General features: G+C 41.3%; 1 pseudogene; it reads right to left on the bottom strand.

The window, feature by feature from the left end:
* Window positions 1-22435, bottom strand: part of LOC142456039 (dnaJ homolog subfamily B member 11 pseudogene) — a 113495-nt pseudogene that overhangs the window by 82943 nt on the left and 8117 nt on the right.

Raw genomic sequence — 22435 nt, 5'->3', positions numbered from 1 at the left:
ACTCCCATCATCAATACAGAAAAATAGCTGCTCCCAAAGCAGAAAGTAATCAATGATTAAGGACTGCAATATCATTGACACTTCTAATGAGGGGACCCCCTCACCACAGTCCCCGGACTCCTTGGTGGAAGTGACTAGGAAGGGCTGCAGAAGACGGACAGAAAGGGTGCCACTCACCAAGCCAAGCCACGGCCACACCGCTGTTTGCCAGTATAGGATCCCAGGTGGAATTAGCCCGCAGTCAATTTGGAGCAAGTAAACAGAAAACCAACATTCCTGTGGCTCTGTGCTCGACAAATTTACTTTCCAGGGGTGTTTGTGTGTGGAGAATGTGGAAAGAAAATAAGCAGTGGTCACTTATGAAACATTTGGGTCTGAAGATCTTAGCCACCACTCTATTCCTCACAGGGACATTTCTATTTTATGTTTAAAGTGAGTGTGTGTGCATGCACACACATGTGCAGACACACACGCTCTGGAGGAATCTTTTTTGGCACCAAAAACACCCAAGCCATTGCTAAGGATAAAAGTTCCCAGTCCTAACATGAAGAAAATCTTTGGTGATCATGCTATCAATGATCTTTCCTATGACAAATCAACACGAAGACCTCCGAGTATTCACAGAAAGGACAATGTGAGCATGTGCTACTATGAAGAAGGAAACACTCAGGCACAACAAAAGTAAACGTTGTCTACTGTGCAGTTCTAGCCCACCTGGCCAGAACACTCATCCACAGCTAGCCCAGCTGTAAATAAGTCTTTCTCAAGAAGTTTGCTAGAACCCAACCTCTGTTTCCAGAGATTCTATCTAAGTGTAAAGTTATAAAATTGTTTCATCTCACTAAGACTTTCTCCATAATATCCTAGTTCGTGCTGACATTAACCACAATAAGCCATGACCACAGTCCATTCTGTATAGCCCACGAACCAGTGGCTCTCGGATAACATGGTTACGTCTAACCCAGTGACGCTGCTCTTATGAAGACAAAACTTGGCTGGATTTCTGCTTGCAGAGACCTACTCTTACTTAAAATCCACATAAATATAAAACTGCTTTACCCATTTACATATTATGTTTTAGAACCTCTATCACTTACAGTACACAAGTAAGAAGACAATCATAATTGAACTTGATAACCTTGAAGCTTTCTAAATTCCATTCCTAGAGTCTATTTGAGAATGACAGACTCTCAGAGGCTGGCTTCTAACAAAACATCTAAGGAGTTGAGTTAGTCTGCATACTTTAGAGAAACAAATCCACAAAACTCATGTATAAGAGATAGTTTTATATAAAGGTTAAGTGCACATCAAGAAAACATCCCAACCCAGTGCTCCCCAAGCCCACAAGTCCAACATTAACCCATATGTTTGACACCAATCCACAGAGTCCTCTTCCATCTCACAAAACAAATGCAATGATGCCGACTGCAGGAGAAAAGCTGAGTCAGTGAATGTGTAAACATCTCAGCGCTGGCAGGGGTCTCCACACGACTGCTCCAGCACCCAGGGGTGCATTGGGGTAGGTCCACATGGCTTCTCCTCAGGGATGTCTTGCAGGAAATTAGCTTTGCCAGCTGAAGCAGGAAGCTGGCTTATGCAGCTCCAACCTGGTCTGACCATCAGAAAGCAAGAGACCCGAGAACTAGAAAGGAGAGGCTCACCGAGCCATTTATCCCTCTTCCTTCCAACTAACTCCACATGTGTTTTTCGGCCAGGTTGGCACAATAAACTAACTACCTCAGGAGTTAACCAGGATATTTACAGATAACTCAAAGGGAGACAGGAAAATCAAGAAATGCCTTCCCCAGGCCACTAATCCAAGTGAAATTTCCTGTCCAGATACGTCTCTGGGTGTGTTTCTCAGGAGGGAAAAACTACGAAGATGAGTGAGGGGGAAAGAGTAAAATCTTGGAGATCTATGTGTAACCTCCTCTCTGGGATATGGGCAATGGGGAGGCGGGTGAGGGGAGACACCGGGGAGTGTAAGATAAGATATAATAATTATTTATAAACTATCAAGGGACCAGGGGTGGGATCTGGGAGGGAGGGGGACGGGGGAAAAAAAGGGAAACCGAGCTGATTCCACGAACCCAAGTGGAAGGTGAAATTTGAGAATGACGAGTGCAACGAATGTATAAGGGTGCTTTGCTCAACTGATGTATGTACAGACTGTGATAAGAGTCTTGTGAGCCCCAATAAAAAGATTTTAAAAAAAGAGTAATACTGAAGAGAGTCAGCAAAAATACATTTTCCATACTACTGTTAGTAGTCGGGCCAAGTGATTCTCAGGGGAGCCAACTCATTAGCCTGCTCAATCTTCAAGAATTTAGGAAGGAGTTGTGCAAAGATGTTCTTTTCTTCTTCCAAGAGGGACAACTTCCCCTGCCAAGTTCAAAGAGCAGCATTAAACTCATTAAGCATTTGTAAGATGTCACTCCTACCACGTTCTGATTTTTGTTTCTGGTCCTTCTGAACAACTCCGTGTGGACGGGATAAGAGTTGCAGGGTCAGCCTTGCTTCGCTTGCTCTGAATAAAACAGCTCGGCCTGCTGTGAGCATGGCTAGGATGGGAGAGAACGAGCCTGTCAGGAAAAGGTATTTTTCAGGAGTCTCTGCTCCATCCTTATTTGTTCTGAACCTTGTGATCCTTTGAAAACAGCAAGATAAAAAAAAATCTACAGGATACAAGGTGACTTGGGGGAAAATGCCCAACGGTAATTGAAAAACGCACATGGAAAAATGCACACACATACACAAATATACATAACGTACTCTAAAGCATAGCCAACCAAGAAAGCCATGTAAATATTTAAGTCATGCAAATGGCATAAGGGTTTAGCACATGTTGAAAACCAATCATGGTCAAGAACTTAGAGAGTCCTAAAAGCAGTTTATTTTTTTCCTCGCAGGCAAATTCTCCTAATATTCTCCTATGGCTCTTGGGAATGTTTACAGTACAGAAAAGACCTGCCTGCTTGCCAAATCATTCTTAAAGCTAAAAATGATCACAGCTAAAAATAACCTACAAAAAAACACTTTTAAGCTTCTTTCGCATTTCCTCTACTGTAACTTGGTCTTGATCTCACTCTGGTTTTTTAGAACTAAAACAATAACTCCAAGTCTGGTATTTAAAGAAGTTATTTGCGTTTCCCCTTGGAAAACTCTCCACAGTCAGCTCCACCCATCACTTCACGGCTTCTACTCTCTGCAGCACCTTCCCCATGACAGACCACTGGGTCGACCCGGTCCTGCCTCCAGAGACAGGTCCCTGACTTGTGGTACACCCACCTAGCTGTCAGCTTCAATCCCAAGAACTCAGTTGATTAAGGTTGGAAAGATTCTACATTCTGGTTAACATTCTGAATAAAGATTTCTACTTTAAGGCCTTGAACTACACAGACATATACATTTTCAGAATACATCAATATCTGTCTTCAATTTGTCGATGAATAATTTGCACATGGTCCTATGACTAATTTTTAAATAAATCTAGCAGGGACTTAAACAAACGCAGGGTTTTAAGAGTTGGGTGAGCTTTACATTTCCCTGCTTATCTGTAAATAATCAGTCATGTGTTTGGTATTCACGTAGGTTCAGTATATGTTAGTTTCTACTTAGTCCTCCTGTCTGATTCCGAATTCTTTGTTCCCTTTTCTCTTTACTTTTAAAGCAGTTCCATCCACAGATGGTGTCTCTTATCTAGACAGCGTTTGGGCTGTCTTCTATCCTCTTGTTCATGTGGTTTATATTTTGTTGTGGAGTCTTTTTAATGCCAGATATTATTAAGCAATATTTTTTCAATTTAAATGATTCCATTCAAGTACAAACAAAATAAAACAGGTTTGGTCTTCACTAACATTGTTTTGCTTCCAAAATACATGCATTCTACCTTCTGTCAAAGGACATATGTCGTCCCAGACCTTCCCAGAGTTGTGGGTGACCATGAATTTAGTAGTTTAAGAACTTTACCACTCATTGCTAGTGTAAATATATGGCAAATGGCAGTAAGTGATCAAGTACTTTAAAATTCTAACTTTATTGGAGGACAAATTTATGAATTTCAAGTTATAAGTAGATATGAAAGGTATGACTTTAAAAATATATTCTGTCACTAGAAAGTATGTGGAAACTATAACCCTTATCTTCAGGGACTACTAATGTACCATATTATAGATAGAATGTAGTAAGAGGTTTTTGAAATTAACCATTGTAATGAATATTCTCTTGAGTTTGAAAAAAATATATAATTTTGGACTAAGAGTTAGAAAAACAAGGCATGAACTATTTAAAATTAAAGTTTACTAAGAGGATAATAGCACTGATAAATGTTGAGTATTGGATTTAGGTCTTTAATATTTACTTATGAATTTTTTCTGATTTTATTTATACATGCTATGGAATAATGCTAACATCTTGTTTGGGGTAAAAACGGAACATCGTTGAATCCTAATTGAAAGCAGACAAATTTTCTTTTATCGAAGGTTAATTTCTAGGGTAGATTCCACTCTATTTTATAGCCACGTTAAAATGTCAGCACACTCTGAATTATAGAATGTTGTCAGGGGCTCACATTTATAAATACCCACCGTGCAGGAGAGAAGCACTACAGCAGTGAGAACTACATTGCTTTTGTTACTGAGGGGAGTACACGAGAGGGAACTTCAGTGATGATGTCTGCCATCCAAGTCCATGACAAATCTCTTTAGTTGAAGTTGCAAATTCTAATCAACAGTTTGAAGTGACTGAGTTTGGTGAATAGCACAGAAACATTTGAGACCCTTTTAATCTACAAAAGGCTTTTGATTGAAGAATTCAACCTTTACATGGGATGTCAGACCTCAAATATTTTACTCATTTCCAGTAACTAGTCCTCCAAAATTGAACAATGGGTCTCACTGGTCGGTGTCATTTAACACACCCAAGGCAAACAGAGGAGGGAAAGCTGAATTATGATGAAATTCTGTACTATTATGACCTTTTCCATGACCAGAATTGATGATTATGTCCCAAAACACATGGTGGGGATGAAGATATATTTAGAAATGTGTCTGTGACTCATTATGTCCACTTGAGTCAGTTTTCTGTCCATGTATTGGCAATAAAGGGAGACGAGGTATTATTTCGGTCACTGTGGGGCCAATTTATTGTCCAAGTGGACTGTTCCTGCATGTGGAATCACCTCTGTTAGATGTCCAATTGCCACCGTGTTGCAACCGTGCACACTACTCTCATAATGTCATGAGCTCAGCTGTATTCCTGATCAGATTTAATAGCAAAACAGTCCAGATAAAAGTGTTTCAACATTCTCTCTGGCATGACATAAATAAAGGTGAAAACTCCTAACAACTATTTCCTTAAAATATTAATATCTTCCAAACCTGGGAACAATGTCACTCCTTTTCTATCAACCAGGAAAGGCTGGAAAAGCTATAGACCCTGATTTTTCTTTTTTTTCTTTTATAAATCATTTTATTGGGGCTTATACAACTCATATCACAATCCATACAAGCATCAATTGAGTAAAGCTCCCTTATACATTCATTGCCCTCATCATTCTCAAAATTCGCCTTCCACTTGGGTTCCTGGAATCAGCTCATTTTCCTTTTTTTCCCTCCCTCTCCCTTCCCACTCACCTCTCCTTCATGAACCCTTAATAATTTATAAATTACTATTTTATCTTATCTTACACTGCCCGGCGTCTCCCTTCACCCACTTTCCTGTTGCCCATCCCTCAGAGAGGAGGTTATATGTAGGTCCCTGATATTGGTTCCCCCTTCCTATACCCCTTTCCCTCCCGTATCGCCACTCTCACCGTTGGTCCTGAGGGGTTCATCTGTCCTAGATTCCCTGTGTTTCCAGATTCCAACTGTACCGTTGTGTACCGTCTGGTCTAACCCAGGTTTGCAAGGTAGAATTGGGATCATGATAGTTGGAGGGGAGGAAGCATTTAAGAACTAGAGGAAGGTTGTGAGTTTCATTATTGAGACACTGATTTTTCTTAAACCAAGAAACCTGATGTGTCTCTAAGGAGAGAGAGACCTGATATGAGTGCAGAGTCACTAATGATAAAGTTGTACAAAAACTACTAGACTGATAGAATTTAGCCATGCCACCTCTCCATTGCCAAACAGACATTGTTAGATGCTATTGATTCGGTCCAAGTGACAGTGACCCGTGCCACAGAACAAAGCACTGTCTTCTGCTGCCCTCACAGTCCTTCTTCTGTTTGAGCCCACGGCTGCAAACACTGTGTCGCTCCGTCTGGTCAAGGCCCTCTCCTTGTCACTGTCCCTCTACGTTAACAAGCATAGCATCCTTTTCTAGGGACTGGTCTCCTCTGATCACATGTCCAAAATACATGAGGCAAAGTCTCATCATCCTTGCCCCTAGAGAGCATTCTGGCTGTATTTCTTCCAAGACAGATCTGTTTGTTCTTTTGGCGCTCCATGGTACGTTCTGTATTCTTCACCAACACCGTCATTCAAATAAAATTGATTTTTCTTAAGTCTTCCTTATTCAATGTTCAAATTTCACACACATGTGAGATGATGGAAAATACCCTGGTTTGGGTCAGGCTCATCTTAGTCCTCAAAGTAACATCTTTGCTTTCAACACTCTCAAGAGGTATTGGGCAGCATGATTTGCCTAATTCCATACATCTTTTGATCTCTTGGCTGCTGGTTCCATGTGAATTGATTGTGGATCTAAGCAAGACAAAATCCTTGACAACTTTGATCTTTTCTCCATTTATCATGATGTTACCTATTGGTCCAGTGTGAGGATATGGACTTTCTTCACATTGAGTCATAATACGTAATGAAGACTTCAATCCTTGATATTCATCAGCAAGTGCTTCAGTTCTCCTAATTGTCAGGAAGCAAGGTTGTATATCTGCATATTGAAAGTTATTAATAAACCTTCCTCCAATCCTGATGCTGCATTCTGCATATCGTCCAGCCTCTCGGATTCTTTGCTCAGCACACAGATTGAATACATATGGTGAGAGGCTACAACCCTAACACACATCTTTCCTAATTTTAAGCCACGTAGTCTTCCCTTGTTCTGTTTACATAGCTGCCTCTTGATACATGCGCAATTGCCAAGTGAACACAATTAGATGCTCTGAATTCCTGTTATTCTAGGGGCTATCCATAGGTCAATATATTAAAAATAATAATAAAACAACTTCATTGTCATATACTTAAAATAACCAGTTGGGAAACAAAATCTGACCACTTCTGCACTGGCATGGATGCTGAGCAATGGACGCGTTCATGGATCATCAGTGGGAGGCGAAACAGGACAAAAGCCAGCGCGCACGGTGGCAAGTTGATGCTGGACCACAGGCGCCGGATAGGCCCGCGTCAAGCTGCTCCTTGCTGTTGGGGAGCAACATAATTCAAATGCGCCAAACCTTCTGTAATCTTCTTATTCATTGTCCAATATTCACACGCATATCTAGCTTTCTGGCTCCAATTTGCACCCAAGGAACACACTCCGAAAGGTTAAATAAAGCAGCAAAGCATTAACAGAGGCTGTGCTGGCATTCTAATTAAACTATGATTATGAAGCAAGCACTTAATGAATCTATGGTCATCGACGCCGCGCCTTCCCCATTCCCATAGATCCTAGGGACTTTCACGCAAACCTCACTTCAGTCACCTTCCCTGATGTTCACCTTTTGCTGGATTCTTGACCAGAATGTTGCTAGCTAAATAACAGCTAGGTCAATTTTGGTCACTCTTTTTCTGTATACGAGGCATACCCCACCCCCAACACATCCTCCAAAGAAACAAAAACATTTTTTTTTTGTTTTGGTTTGGTTTTGCTTTGTTCTTTTCTTCAGCAGATTGTGATTTTTATTTTATTGTTTCTTTTTTATTAATGTTTTCATTTTATTAGGGACTCTTACAACTCTTGTCACAATCCATACATTGCTTGCATCAGGCGAATTTGTGCATATGTGGTCTCCATTCTTTTCTAGACATTCACTTTCAATTGATCCCTTGGTATCAGCTCCTCTTTTTTTTCCTCCTTCCTCCTCCCCCACACTCCTTTAATAGATTGTACATTGTTTTTATTTTCATATCTCACACTGACCACTGTCTCCCTTCCCCCATGTTTTCTGTTGTTCTTCCCCCTGGAGAGGGGTGTATGGTTATGTGTCAGTCATTGCAATTGGTTCCCCCTTTCTCCCTTCCTCTCCCCCTCTTCCCTCTACCCTTCTGGTAGCACTATTCCCATTCCTTTTCCTGGAATCTGTGTGTCGTGAGCTCCGATCTCTTATCTATACCTGTGCACATGCTCCGGTCTAGTCTGAATTGAGAAAACAAAGCAATCTTATCACCTTCAAAGAGCTCTCCATTACACTTACTACATTTTTAAAATCTGTAATTCCATTCTTGGAAACATTTTTCAAAAGTGTGTGTTCGAAAGGCTGACAGCATCTCCCTTGTTTTTTCCTCACCTCTTCTATGTCATCAAATCACTGTCCTTTCATGTCCCTCTTCATTCATGGAAACAAAAAGAAGTTGTAGGGAGAAAGGCCAGGTGAGTAAGGTGCGTGGGGCAAGAGAGGCATGCTGTTTCTTGCCAAAAACTGGCATGCTGAGATGGTTAAATGATCAGGTGCATTGTTGTGGTGATAAAACCAGACCCTGTCTGCCACAAAGCAGGGTGCATTTTTTGTCACACACTGTTACACAATCTTTTCAGAACCTCTAAATAAAAAGCTTGATTAACAGTCTGACCTGATGGGAATGAACTCCAAATGCACTAGCCTCCTCACATCAAAAAAACAAATGACCTTCATCTTTGATTTCATTTGATGAGCGTTTTCTGGACAAGATGACAATGGCACCTTCCACTGGCTTGATTGATGTTTGCTTTCAGGGTTGTAAGAATAGCACCATGTCTCCTCACCAGTGATGACCTTGGAAAACACAACTACAAAAGTCCAAACAAAGCAGTGTCTTTGATCAAGGGGGCCGCCTGGGTCAGTTAAATTAAAGGTAAAGAGGTCATCTCAGAAGGATATGGTGACTATTTTCAAGAGGGTAGGAGAGTGGTGTTAAGGGGAAATCTTCATAGATTTCTCTCCAAAGACACTGAGCAATCACAAGAACTTATTAGGAATATATTGCAAGAAAGTGGAAAAGTTATCAGCAAGGAAAAGGCCAGGCAAGTTGTCCCATGGTAAGTTTGCTCAACTAACCTAGCTACTGTGAACCAGGATCCGGTTTCTGTGGCTTCATCACTCACAGCTCAGCACAACTCTGTTGGTAAAGGAGAGGGAGTCCAAAGGATGGGCAAGCACTCTAAGGTCATAAAAGGTAGCTTCTGTGTGACGTCGACATATACCGGTATAGTAAATTGAAAAATCTATTCACAGAATACTTCTATAGAGATATATAAAGGCATTTATAAAGATGCCTAAACTCTAAACATTCCCAAGGAATTTAGATAAATTCATGGTGCCCAAAGTTTAAAGAATTCTTGATTTTACAGAATAATAAAAATGCCTTTTGAGTTTATTGTATCATTAATTAAGACTCTAAGAACATTTTCTTTTTCTCATAAAAAGTCAGGCAAAACATTGTGATATTGGGTAACACTTTTGAAGTCTTCTTTAGAAGGAGTCAGCTGCTAGTCTGTTCTTTCTTCATTGCTCAAATATTTGGTATTTAAAAAAGGATTTCTCACATTGCTGGTTTATCATAAAAACAATATGACTGCAGACCGTGGGCAGTACGTTCATCCTGGCAGTTAGAGTTTGGTTAAAGTGGCTTTGTTGTGGGTGGAGGTCTCGCGAGTGAGAGAGTTCAGGTTCACTTTGAAGCATCAGGGATTCTCCTCCCACTCTTTTAGGCACACATCGGTCCTTTTCTTAAATTTATTTATTTTTATGTTGCTTCCTTACAGAAACCAGGAAGGAGTTTACTTCAATTCAGATTCAGAACCACTGAGTCAAAAACCCTGAGGAAGGCACTGATTTCAGCTAGGAAACCCCAGCTGCACGGGGCTTCCTCCCCTGCATTCAGTGGTATCTGGATCGAGAAAATATCATTTGCTGCTTACTTCAATGCGTACACTTCCAAATACAGCATCTAAGTGAAAGATCATGCAGTTTAAATCCGAAGTGAAATTGTGACTGGAGGGAGTTTTGATTTTTTTCATGAAAGAGCATGTTCAGCCCTAATGTGTGTGGTTTATGCGTGAGTCAGTAGACCCAATTGGACTAATGTGTTTGGTCTAAGTAGGGAGCTAACCATTTGGTATTACAAATCCTTAACCTTTGGGGGAGTAAATAAATAACGCTGATTTATGTGCCCTTTCACAAACTGAGATGAATCAAAGTTGATGCACTTTTATTGCTCAATACCTTCCAGCTATCATCAAGACCTTGGCAAGACAAGTAAAACGATCTCTATGAGTAAGAAACCGTTGAAAAGGACTTCCTCCATGGGACAAATGATTGGTCATTTCTGTGAAAACCGTCCCTTGATCCTAATATCGTTCCTGCTCCTTTGCCTTGCCCTGTGCTTAGAAGTACCAGCCGTGCTTTCTTCCGAAATCTGGCCAGGAGAGTTGCAGCCACGTGATTAGTTACTCTGGAAAGGCCATAGGACGTAGTACAAACCCTAGAAACACATATTCCCAACACAGTCTACACAGCGATTCAAGTTTGGGAAACCCAAATAAAGTCATATTTCTTTTAGTACCATTGGCTTGATCCACTTCTGCAGCTAGTAGGAAACTAGCTTCATTCATGTAACTGTTTTCTTTGTTGGAAATTCTCATGCAGAAATTCACAGTATGCATGCTTCTGGAGAAGCATTAAATCAGACATGATAAACAGTCCCAAGGCAATGTTTAGACAGCTTAGACATTATCCTGGCTTCTATGGATGGACAGAATGGTGTGTTTGCCATCTATTCGCTAGGACTGTCTAATGAAAGCAAAAAGTAAAGTATAGATCAATAGGTTAATCAGCTAACTCAATTAAAGTGATCCACATGCAGGTAAAATTTTGCTGAAGTTTATTTTAAAATGGTAGCAGCAGTACAGCAATAGGAAGCTGCCAGAAATGCAAGCCAGATTCAGAAGAGGACAGAGAATAAGTGGGATGATCACTGATATAAGCTAGATCTTAGTTCAAAGAGAAAACCAGAAAGATGTGTACATGTGTTCCATTGACTGCTCAAATGTATTCAACTGTGTGGCTCATAACCAATTATGGAGAACATCGTGAAGAGAGGAAATCCCAAGCATGTAACTGTGCTCATAAGTAATCTATTCACTGACGAAAAGGCCATGGCTCAAATAGAGCCGGGAAACACTGTGTGGGTTAAAAACCAGGAAGGGCATGTGTCAGACTTGTATCTTTTCACCATACTTATTCAGACTGTATGTTACCTAAACAATCCAAGAAGCTGAACTTGATGAGACATCAGGGTTGGAAAAAATGACACAACCTTGCTTATTGAAAATGAAGACTTGCTTGAAGCACTTATAAATTACTCTTCAGCAAAGTAATCAAATGTCCTCGCACCTGAACTTTTCAGCAACATCATGATAAAGGGAAACATGTTTGAAGATGCCAAGGCTTTCATTCTTAGATCCACTATCAACACCCAAGGAAACAGCAGTCAAGATGTCAAACGACATACTGCATTGGGTAACTCTGTTGCAAAAGACCACGTTAAGGTGTTAAAGAGCAAAAACGTTGTTTAGGGACTAAGGTGTACCTGATCCAAGCCACGAGATTTTCAATTGTTTCATAGGTATGTGAAAGCTGGACGATAAATACGACCAAAGAAGAATTCATGTCTTGGAAATTTGGTGCTGCTGAAGGATAAAATAAAAGAGCAATGTAAAGATGCTTTACTTTGTGTGCCATGTTCTACCAGAAGAACAAATCAATCTGTGCTAGGAAAAAATGTAGTCAAAATTCTCCATAGAGGTGAGGGTGGTGAGCTATGAATTCATGTACTTTAACATATCAGAAGGGTCATATTTGGTGAGGGACGACCCCTCAATGAGGTGAATTCACCAAGTTACTTAAACTTTGCAATGCTTGAGAAGATGAGGTAGGGCTCGGCAGTGCTTCATCCTCTTTTCCATTGGGTCCCTATGAGTCTGGAACCAACCTGATAGCACTTAACAATATCCAGGTAGGTGAACAATAAATTCATAACTGGTACCAATCTGCACTTTGTTCTGTATGGTTTTGACACAGTTAATGAATTGCAGATGTTTATTTTGCTTCTCAGCAGCTATAAAACACAATTGGAGCACCTAGGAAATTAAATTTGATTTGCACCTATGACATCAAACATCACAATCCCCAGGCTATGAAAGAACCAAACTAAACAGGTTAAATTCACACTACCAGAATTTCAACATGACACCATCAGGTGTTCAGTGCACTTGAATCTAGCAGATTATCAGTAAGGCTGTAAAAATTAATTATATATTTTAATACAGAGAGAGAGCGAAAGAAGAAAAGAACCCTTTTCTAGTACAAATCAGGATGAGACTATTATTCATGATAGTCTCATTAAGAATTGGGCATTCGGGTTAGGGTTAGGAAAAAAAATTTTTTTTAAGAATTGGGCATTCTATTTCTGTATGTATGAGGTAGTTAGTTTATTGTGCCAACCTGGCCAATAAACACATGTGGGATTAATTGAAGGGTGGAGAGATAAATGGCTCGGCGAGCCTCGCCTTTCTTGTCTCTTGCTCTTTGATCATTGGACCAGTGTGAGGCTGCCTTGCTTGCTCTGTACCTCAATTTGTGGGACACCTAACCCGTGGACTGTCACTGTAATTTGAGGTTCCTTCAAGACCTGCTTTGCCACACCATTGGAATTTACATCTCGTGAGCTGGGGACTGTCAGACCCTGTCATCTGGCTGACTGTTGGTGACCAGCCTTTCTGTTTGCTGCCTGTGCCCGGATAGCCTGAATTGCTCTACAGAGGACTACCTAGGGGCCCTCAAGACTTGCAGGATTGCCAGTGTCTCACAACTGTCTCACAGGAGTGAGTTGCACTGAGCCATTTGTACTGCTTTATAATTTAATTAACTGTTTCTTATGTTATATATCTATGTATCTGTATAATTATATATAAAATTATTAGCATTCTGATTTTGATTCTCTAGAGAACCCTGTCTAACTCAATGTGAATCAGCAAAACAGAGCAAACTGGCCCGAGGTACCTATGAGCTTGAGTCACTTCCCATCAGTGCTGACCTAGAAACTTGAAAGAGATCCAATAACAAAGTAGCCAATTACATGAAACAGCAGTCTTATTCTGAATAACTTCTTAATGTTGACTCAGAACCTAATAAAAACTCTGGGTTTTTTGTTTTGCTTTCTTAGAATTTTATTCCATTTCTATTATCTGACTCATAAGTATTGTTAAATATTTACCAGAAATCTGCTTGCCGTTTTTAACATTTGTTAATCATAGATGATGCGATTCCATCAACTCAACAAACATCTTTAAAGTTGTACAAGGTAAGTCTCCCTACCTTAGCATTGCTCCCCATCCTAGTAGAATAAATGTTTGCTTTGAGCTTCTCCATGCCAAGTTTCACTGGTTCATATCATGTAAATCTCTTTTTGTAAATCAGACATGCCCTCAGGAGAGCAGAATCTCTTTTCTGCCTTCTTCCAACAAGTCCTTGAATAAAAGGTTCCCTGTATTCATTCAGAAGAAGAAGAAGAAAAAAAAAGACTTGAAACACATTTGTCCCGTATCTCACAGCACCTTTAGCCACAATTCAAAGACAGTTCAAGGTTCTCATATACCAATTCCCTCACATTCTCCAGGCTGAAATCGTCTATGGTGTTATGTAACAGGTCACCAAATGGTTGAAGGTCACATTGTGCTTCTTCTAATTAATCATGCTTCTTTGTAATGGTTTTATAGTCATTAGCCTAATTCCCTTTTCAGGATTTGTATCTTGTGTGTCCTGACTTTTGCGGTAGCCTTACCCTGAGTAAGCTGGGTTTGAGCTTCCCTGGTGTGGTATCCTGTGATGGGCATCGACTGCAGCCTGTGCGAGCGCATCAGTGAGCTGAGACTTGGATGGAAAGCAGGGGGGGTGGGGTGGGTGCTGGGGAGGAAACCTTAAGCAAAGCAGGAACCTTCCTTAATGGTATGACATTTTTTTGGTATTCTGACCATGGAGAAAATTAACTTTTCCCCACTCAACATTCCCATAAGGAATATAAGATATTCGACAAATCTATATCATAGTAAAGTAGGTAACTAAGCATTATGACACATTATCATTACCATTTTATGACTACTTATATAGCATGCTTAGGAAATGGGAAAACTTGATGTGCATCCTCACTTGATTATAAAAACTGGCATCGATGCCCTTTTGCTAGAGGGAATGGGAGAGAAAAAAGATCCCTTACAGTTGCTGATAAACTACTTTGTCTCGCTTTGTAGGAGGTATTTTATCTCATTGTAGTTCCTTTCCTCGGAGTAAGAGACAGATAACATAGTTTTAAAAGATGGATGACCACAAAGTCAGAGACATTTAGTAAGGTTCCTAAAATCCTTTTTGTGTGTTTGTCTGTTTTGGCTAAATAGTAAATTTGAGATTCATTTAAGTCATTGGAGCAAAGCACCTTGCTTGGAGAGGAACACATACAAAAGCACTTAGGGAGATTAGTGAGGAGCAGGCACAGCCACCTGAGACCCAGCAAACCATCCATAAAGAACAACACTAAAGCTGACTCAAGGATTACCTTCATAGTGTGGAATACACCTAACAGAAATGGACTCGGTCCTTGCTCCCCATTTTATCTAAAAGAAAGATGGTTTTTACTTGTCTGGGAGTTGTGGGGGGGGGGGGGGGTGATTAAATGTACACATTCAATCCCTTTCAAATAAATGGGTTGAATGCTAAAAAGATCTTTACTCAGTAGTTTAAAAATATCCCAGTAAAAACAGATTCAGAATTAGAAAAGCCATCAATGACGCCATTGGTCTCTTCCAGTGTTTATATCGTGCCTGATCACGAGAATCTCAATGTTCATCCAGGTCCTTTTCACCTATTTCTCTTCTCACGTAGCCGATAAGCAGTTTATAATCTAGTTCAGGAAGGAGTCCAATCACCATGCAAATAAAATTTAACCTAAGAAAACTTCCTAAAACATTACCAGAAACCACGTTTTGAGTCGATAAATGTCTTGTATTGTTCTAGATTCCAAGGCTGTGCCCCAGACCACGACGATAAACGGGGCCTTGGGACAGCCACACGAGTGGCTACTGGGGGCAGGATATGAGGTTACAAGGCATGAGTCACCTGAAAAGTAAAAAAAAGAACTGCTGACTGAAAAAGATGACACCACATGAAAACAATCGTTCCAATAAGGCACAAAAGAACTTGTCGGCTCTTGTTTCAGCCCGTGAAGTGCCACATGCACTGCAAGTTTAAGAACTCGCTGCAAGTTTAAGAACTCGCTGGCAAGGGTTCAGTCAGCAGCCCAACGGATTGAGTCTCTAGAATAATCCAGGGGTTTTCAGCCTTCACTGCACAATAGAATCACCTGAGCGTTTTGTCGTTCTGTTTTATTGTAACCCTTCCTTGGACCCCAATCAGATACTGAATTGGTATGACGAAAAGGCAGCCGTTATTTCTTTTCACATCTGCATACCAAGGGGCTGTGCTTTCTAAAGCTACTCAGGGAATCCTAGAGTGAGCCAGGACGCGAACCGCTGACGTGGATGACACAGGAATAGATGTCTTATTCGGCACTCTCTCTCAGGGGCTAGAACTGCTATCAGCGGAACTCTTTTTCTGCTGCCGCTGTTCTTGCGAGGTGCTTTCGAGTCCGCCATGACTTTGGACCACAGAATGAGACAGAAGACTGTTGCATTCGCCCTCGCACTGCTGCGGCCCCTGCACGAAGCCATCTAACGGACCTTGTTAGCAGACTCCCTACTTTGCCAAGGAGAATAGCTTTCTCCAGGGACTACCCTTCCTCATAGCATGTCGAAAGTATGTAAAGAAAAATCTCACCATTTGTGCTTCTAAGGAGCATTCTGATTGTCCCACTTTCAACACAAATGTGTCATTCTGCTAGCCGTCCATGGGATACTCAGGATTCTTTTCCACACTGTCATACAGATTCATCAGTTAGTCTTTGGCTCTTCCCTATTCATTGACCAGCATTGCATGGTTCTATTACCCATGAAAATTCTGGCAAGTTGTTGTTCTCCCAAAGACTTAGTCTCATCATCTATAAGATGGAGATTAGAACTCCTTAAATGCACACGGCTATGAAATTTAAATGAAGATTTCTACAGTAGGTGCCTTAGTGTAGGAACAAGGTCATATTAGTTTCATAGATAAATATCAATGACCTTGGCACTTTATTTTTCATCAGAATTTTTTATTCATATACTTCTAGAATGACATTGAGTGTACATGGTTACATGGTTGATAAATATATCTATTAAAGGCATTAAATATCTTTCGTCCTATCACTTATGCAATTTAAACTACAGCTTTGGTATGTTGAAACAAATCCCCATGGGATTTGTTTGATGCAAGTGATGAAAATCGAAAGGCACCTGGAAACAATTAACCCAATGACTAAGGAGTCACACAAAAACTAATCTCCACAAGGCTGAGACCAGAACCAAATGGCTCCCAGCCACTACTAAGCCAAGAGCTATCAAAAGGATCGCAGTTAGAAGGATTTGCATAGAGCACGAGAAAAATGTGAAACAGAACTGAAAATCATGAAAGCATAGAAGCGTATTGGTTGAAGAGAGACTGGAAGGACTCCCAATTATGACCTTTAGTGACCCTTCAGATCTGGAACGGAACTCACCCCTAAGTTAGAACAAGTGAACATTTAAGATCAAAAGGGCATCATGTACCCCAGAACAGAGGGTAGCAAACAAGAAGAGAGAAACCAGAAATATAGGGAAGAGGGTTGATACGTGATGAGACATTGGAGGGGTTGAAGGAGATGAGGCAAAAAAGATGTGTATAAATTCTTGAGTATGAAACCGGTGATCTGCTCTATAAATCTTGATCTAATTCATAAAATATGTTTTTCTGTTTTTTTTTAAGTAAACAAATATTATCACCTAGTAATATTTGTTTTATCTAGATATCCCCAAGTTGGAAAAACGGTGTTTGGGGTATGATGTTTATTAATTTTACTTATTTGCTTAAAAGCTGAACATACATGTAGTGCCTAATACTAGATATGAAGACGCTCAAGTCGGTAATCTTGAGAACAAAAGAGGCCAACCTACTTTTTCCACACGTCTCACCGAGAAGCATTAGTGTTGGAGGACTCAACGTGTTCTGCTCCCCACCAAAAATGTCAGCCAGTGACTCCACAGAGAAAGATGTGACAGGCTACTTCTGTAAAGACTTACATCCTTGAAAACATTATGGGGCAATTCTGCTCCGTCCTACAGGCTCACTGTAAGTTGGAATTGACTGGACAGCAATGGGTGTTAGTTTGGGGTTACTGAGAACATCTTGGGGTGGGGGGAAGGAATGTAACTTTCATCCTTTTATCTCCACTCTGCTAAGGGTTCCTGACACAAAGCATTTCTCTCTATATGAGAAGGGACTTCAAAGTTTATGGAATTAAAATATAATGAATTTTTTCCATAAACATATATATATATACATATATGTGTATATATAATTTATTTTAAAAGTTGCCTTTAGTATTTTGAATATGGAATAATGGAACACAGATAACCCAAATGATGACCCAATTGTCCCTTCTCACCCCGAAGGCCAAGCACTAAGAACACGAATGACACCTGTGTGCCTGTCACACACTAAGCATATCGGTTTAGCACCATTTCCATTCACATATTTTGAAGCATAGATTGTATTTCCTTCCTATGCCGAATCTAATCTTTTATATTTCCTCCTTACTCCGAATCTAATCTCTGACAAAACGGTTGTATTTTCCTCCATGAACATGAAAGAGATGAAGAGTTAATGCAAAAGGACTTCAAAATCTGTGGGAAACTGTATTCTTTCAATTCTATTTTCCATAAACCTTTTGAGGCCCCTTATCTTGTTCAAAAACGGCATTTTAACATCTGTAAAGATTTTTAGAGCATAGAGTAATTCTCTTTTATAAGACACATGGCTGTATAATTGTATAAAAGAATAATAATTAAATAATAGTAGTGAAAGATAAGTGCATGACTTCTGTTACAGCCAATTAGTCGCATCTGCAAGATCAGTAGTTTGAAACCACCAGCCTGTCCACAGGAAAGGGGACTTTCTACTTCCTGAAAGCAACACAGTCTCCGAACCTCACAGCAGCAGTTCCACAGGGTTGCTATGCATTGGCGACAACTCCATGGCCATGTGTTTGGGTTCTCTGGGGCAGACCTTCAAAACCCAATGGCTGTTTCTGATGCGGACTCCTTGTGCACCCTTGGAAAAAGACCTGAATTCTTAATGCCTGGATTGTCAATTTTCATCATAATCATTCCTTCCTGTTGACATCACAGGATGCTGAGGAAATTATCCAGAAACTGGAAAGTATTTCACATCTCAGTGCCATTAAAATATTGTTCCCATTATACTTCAGAAATTCCTCTAATAATTTTGATATATAATTCCCTTGTGGCATAACATGACAATATCAACCATAACCAAACCACCAAACTCAGTGCCACTGAGTCAATTCTGACTCAGCGTGACCCTATAGGGCACGTAGAACTGCCCCTGTAGGTTTCCAAGGCTGTAACTCTTTACAGGCGTAGAAAGCCTGGTCTCTTTCCCAATACCAACCACTGCAGTGATTTCTTTTGAGGTTACATAACAGATTCCTGACCCGTATGTTTCAATTTGACCAGAAAGGTCAAGCAACGAAGAGATAGGCTGGTGGATGGCCAAGCAATAAAATGACAAGTTTTCATAGTAAAACCAAACCTTCACTGCCAGCTAGTGGACTCCGACTCACAGTGGCCTGTAGGACAGGACAGAACAGTACCTGTGGGCTTCGGCACTGTCACTCTTTATGGAGAAGGTCTCATCTTCCAGCTGTGGGACGGCTGCTTTCACACTGCTGACCTCGTGGTTAGAAGCCAAATGTGTAACCCCAGAACTATATATTTCCATTTCAAAACTGTCTAGAACATATTCAAAATGTTTACAGGTAAAAAGTACATCAAAAGAATCCACTGTTATCCTGTCACAGTCATTCTTGCCACGTCTGTCATGATATACTACATTGGACCGTGGAGCTAGGATGGAAGGTGACAACCAAAGACGAGCCCACAGATAACAACAGTGATGTCAGTTGCTGTCAAGTAGATTCTGATTCACAGTGACCCCTTCCAGAAGCTTGCCAAGGCTCTGGCTTTTCCAAAGCAGGGTTGCCAGACCTTCCAAGATTCTTCTGGGTGGGTTCGAACCATCAACCTTTGTGCTAGACGCTTTTGTAACCATCTTCAACACCAGGGGTTTCTTAAGTAATTAGCTCAGAGTATAATGCAAAACCTGCGGCGAGAGAGGCTGGTGCGAGCTGCTGTGGGAGCTCACCAAGGGCCTTCCCGGAAGGAGAAATGCAGAAGGTGGCCCTTGCGGTGGTCAGTGAAGGGTGGTTTTGTTCTCTGCAGTGCTGTGAGAGGTAAAGATTGTTCTCGGTTAACAACAACAACAACAAACAGTGGGAACGAAAGACAGCCAAGGAATTGGTGATTTTTTCTCACCATTTATTTTAATTATCTAGTTCCATGATATCTTTTTTATTATGAAGTTTCTCGGACATAGTCTTCTGCACTAGCATCGCAGCTTTTCAAACAAAGCGGTGAAGAACTATTGTTACGATTGGCTCTCGGACTGTTTTTGCACGGGTCTATGTCAATTGAATGTAAACAAGAAAATGAAAACCAAAACCTGATCCTGTAGGACCACCAACGTGTACTGCGCAGAAGGAACTCGGAGGTATTTACCTCTGCATTGTGGAGGTGAGAAAATGGAAGGTCCAATGACTTGCTGAACGTTATCTACCTTTCAAAGACTTCTGCAGAATATTTTAGAATATTATCTCACTGAATCCTCCGAACTGGCTTGGTGTTGAAGACCCTGAGATCTGCAGATGAGAAGGCAGAGACACCGACAAGTAACGAGCGGCAAACTCGGATTTGCTCCTGGCCAGTTGAGTCTCCCCATCTCTATCAGAGGGTGAACACCACGCAGGCATCCCCCTCAGCCAGTTAGGGGCAGATTCAAGGCCAGAACACAAGGTTCTTGATGGCGAATCTCATTTTCTTTCCAGTCTAAAATTGCTGTTTCTGTACAACCAAGATGGGTTTTCATCACCTTGGACACTGAGGCTTCTGGCTAGGTCTGTACCCGGAACGTTCCCTATTCCTCTCAGACTCTAGAGTTGCTGGTGTCTCTCATCTGATGGGAAGAGTGTGTCTGTCTCCTGAGCAGCACTCATTCTGCCTACATTACAACAGAACCCCAGCGAGTGAAACCACAACAAACAGCTACAACAGTTTGCATTCCTTCAGCAAAGAGAAAATAACTGAACAACCACATGCCGTGTGGGTTTCATTTGTCGTGGAAATGAGGAAAGGAGAGCAAGTTGCTGGCACATGTCCTGACAAGCCCACAGTGCCAGGCCTCCGTGTGGTTTGAGCTTTGGCTATCTCCTTTCAGGGGCCCCAGCTGAGGAAGGCAGCAATCCTTTCCTGTTCTTGAAGATATCATTTCATGTGCGTGCATGTAACATGATGTGGAGTGGTTTTTCCCAGCCCACCCCACCCCCCAGAATGACTGGTTGGGCCCCAGAGCCAGAAGCAGCAAGAACAATAGCCTATATACAATGAAACCAAGATAATATCTCATCCGTGTTTTTAGGCTCTGCCCTGCGATTTGCATCCTTGATCACAAATTGGAAATCACTAGAGAGCTTTACAGTAACCAATTCTTTGCTATCTCCATAAGAGACAGTGATAGACTTGGTTTGTGGTGTCGCCCTGGCCAATGGGCTTATTTTATAATAGCTTATAAGAGAAGGCAAGATCAAGCATGCGTCCTTGTAAATGTCTGATGCAGTAGTACAGACTTTAAAGCTCTTCCGGAGAAAGAAGAAGTTACAGGTGTTGGCCACTGGGGCAGTGGAATGAGAGGGTTGCCCTCTGCCAAGACTGGGACGTTGCTCTTTCTTCTCTGAGAAGTTTGGAGGACAGTGTTCCTACAGGGAGCAGACACTAGGTATGGGTTTTCTTAATCCATGCCTACATGAGCAGAGAAAAAGAGAATGAGGACGACATTATGGTGGAGAGAGGAGACTGAAGTGTTGAAGATAGTTGAGTTCTTGGAGGGCAAATGGAATTGTGGAAATTGGGTGCCAGCTGTCTTTCTGGGTAAATTGCCCAAGGAAGCTGTTTTGCAGTGCAGGGTGTGGTAGACTGCTGGTGGTAAATGGTGCAGGACTGAAAAATACTAGACTCCGACTTCACAGAACTAGACAGTGAGGATACCACATCCCTCGGTCCCAGGGAAGGCCACCACTTGGAATGACTGCCCACAGAGGCAGAATGAAAACAGCAATACCCAGTGGAAACCTAATGTAAAAGGAGTTGAATAGAGATGGATGCTTTTCTCTCTCCCTTTTTCTGCTCCAACACAGTGGAGGAGTTGGGACTGAACGACAGGGTAAGCAAAATGCCAAGCTTTGGATTAGATGTGATCCTGACAATAAATTTGGAGGGTGGGGGGTGCAGGGGGGGAACGAGCTAAGATATAGTCATCCAGATTGACCAGATATGTTTAGAATCCACTCAAGATACTAACAGTCAAAAAAGATGTATTCTACTCAAGAAGGTCACAGATAGACCAGAAATGCTCAAATCAACCAGTCACTTTTGTGGGAACAGACCCATTTTCCCAGAGGCAGTTTGTGGATAGCAAATGGATGCATTTACCAGGCCACATCAGGCCGCAACTGATTCATTTGGTTCACTAAGTAGCACATTCATTGTGCTAAATCAGAATCTTTTCCATGGAATAAAGGCACACTCTGGCAGATGCTCTGAATCTAGCACCTTTGTGATTCCTGTGCCAAAAGGAGCTTTGGTGGTGCAGTGGGTTAAGCATCACACTGCTAATGGAAGAGGCGACAGTTCTAACTCATCAGTTACTCTGCGGGAGAAAGATGAGGCCACCCACTTCCATGAAGATTTACAACCTTGAGAACCTTCCAGAGCAATTCCCCTCTGTCCTACAGGGCCACTCTGAGTCACAATCAACTGAGGCAATAGGTAGCCTCAGTGCCACTGGCTAGTGATCCCAATGGATCCTGACTTAGTTGCATCATGGACCTGAAACAGCACATCAAGCAGTGTGCGTTCACTTTGTGCCATTACGTCCCTCCCCGGGCCTCAGTTTCTCATATGG

Source organism: Tenrec ecaudatus, chromosome 9, assembly GCF_050624435.1.
Source record: "Tenrec ecaudatus isolate mTenEca1 chromosome 9, mTenEca1.hap1, whole genome shotgun sequence".
NCBI classification, from domain to species: Eukaryota; Metazoa; Chordata; class Mammalia; order Afrosoricida; family Tenrecidae; genus Tenrec; species Tenrec ecaudatus.
The sequence above is the reverse complement of the archived record's forward strand: the minus strand, read 5'-3'. Positions and strand labels throughout refer to the sequence as shown.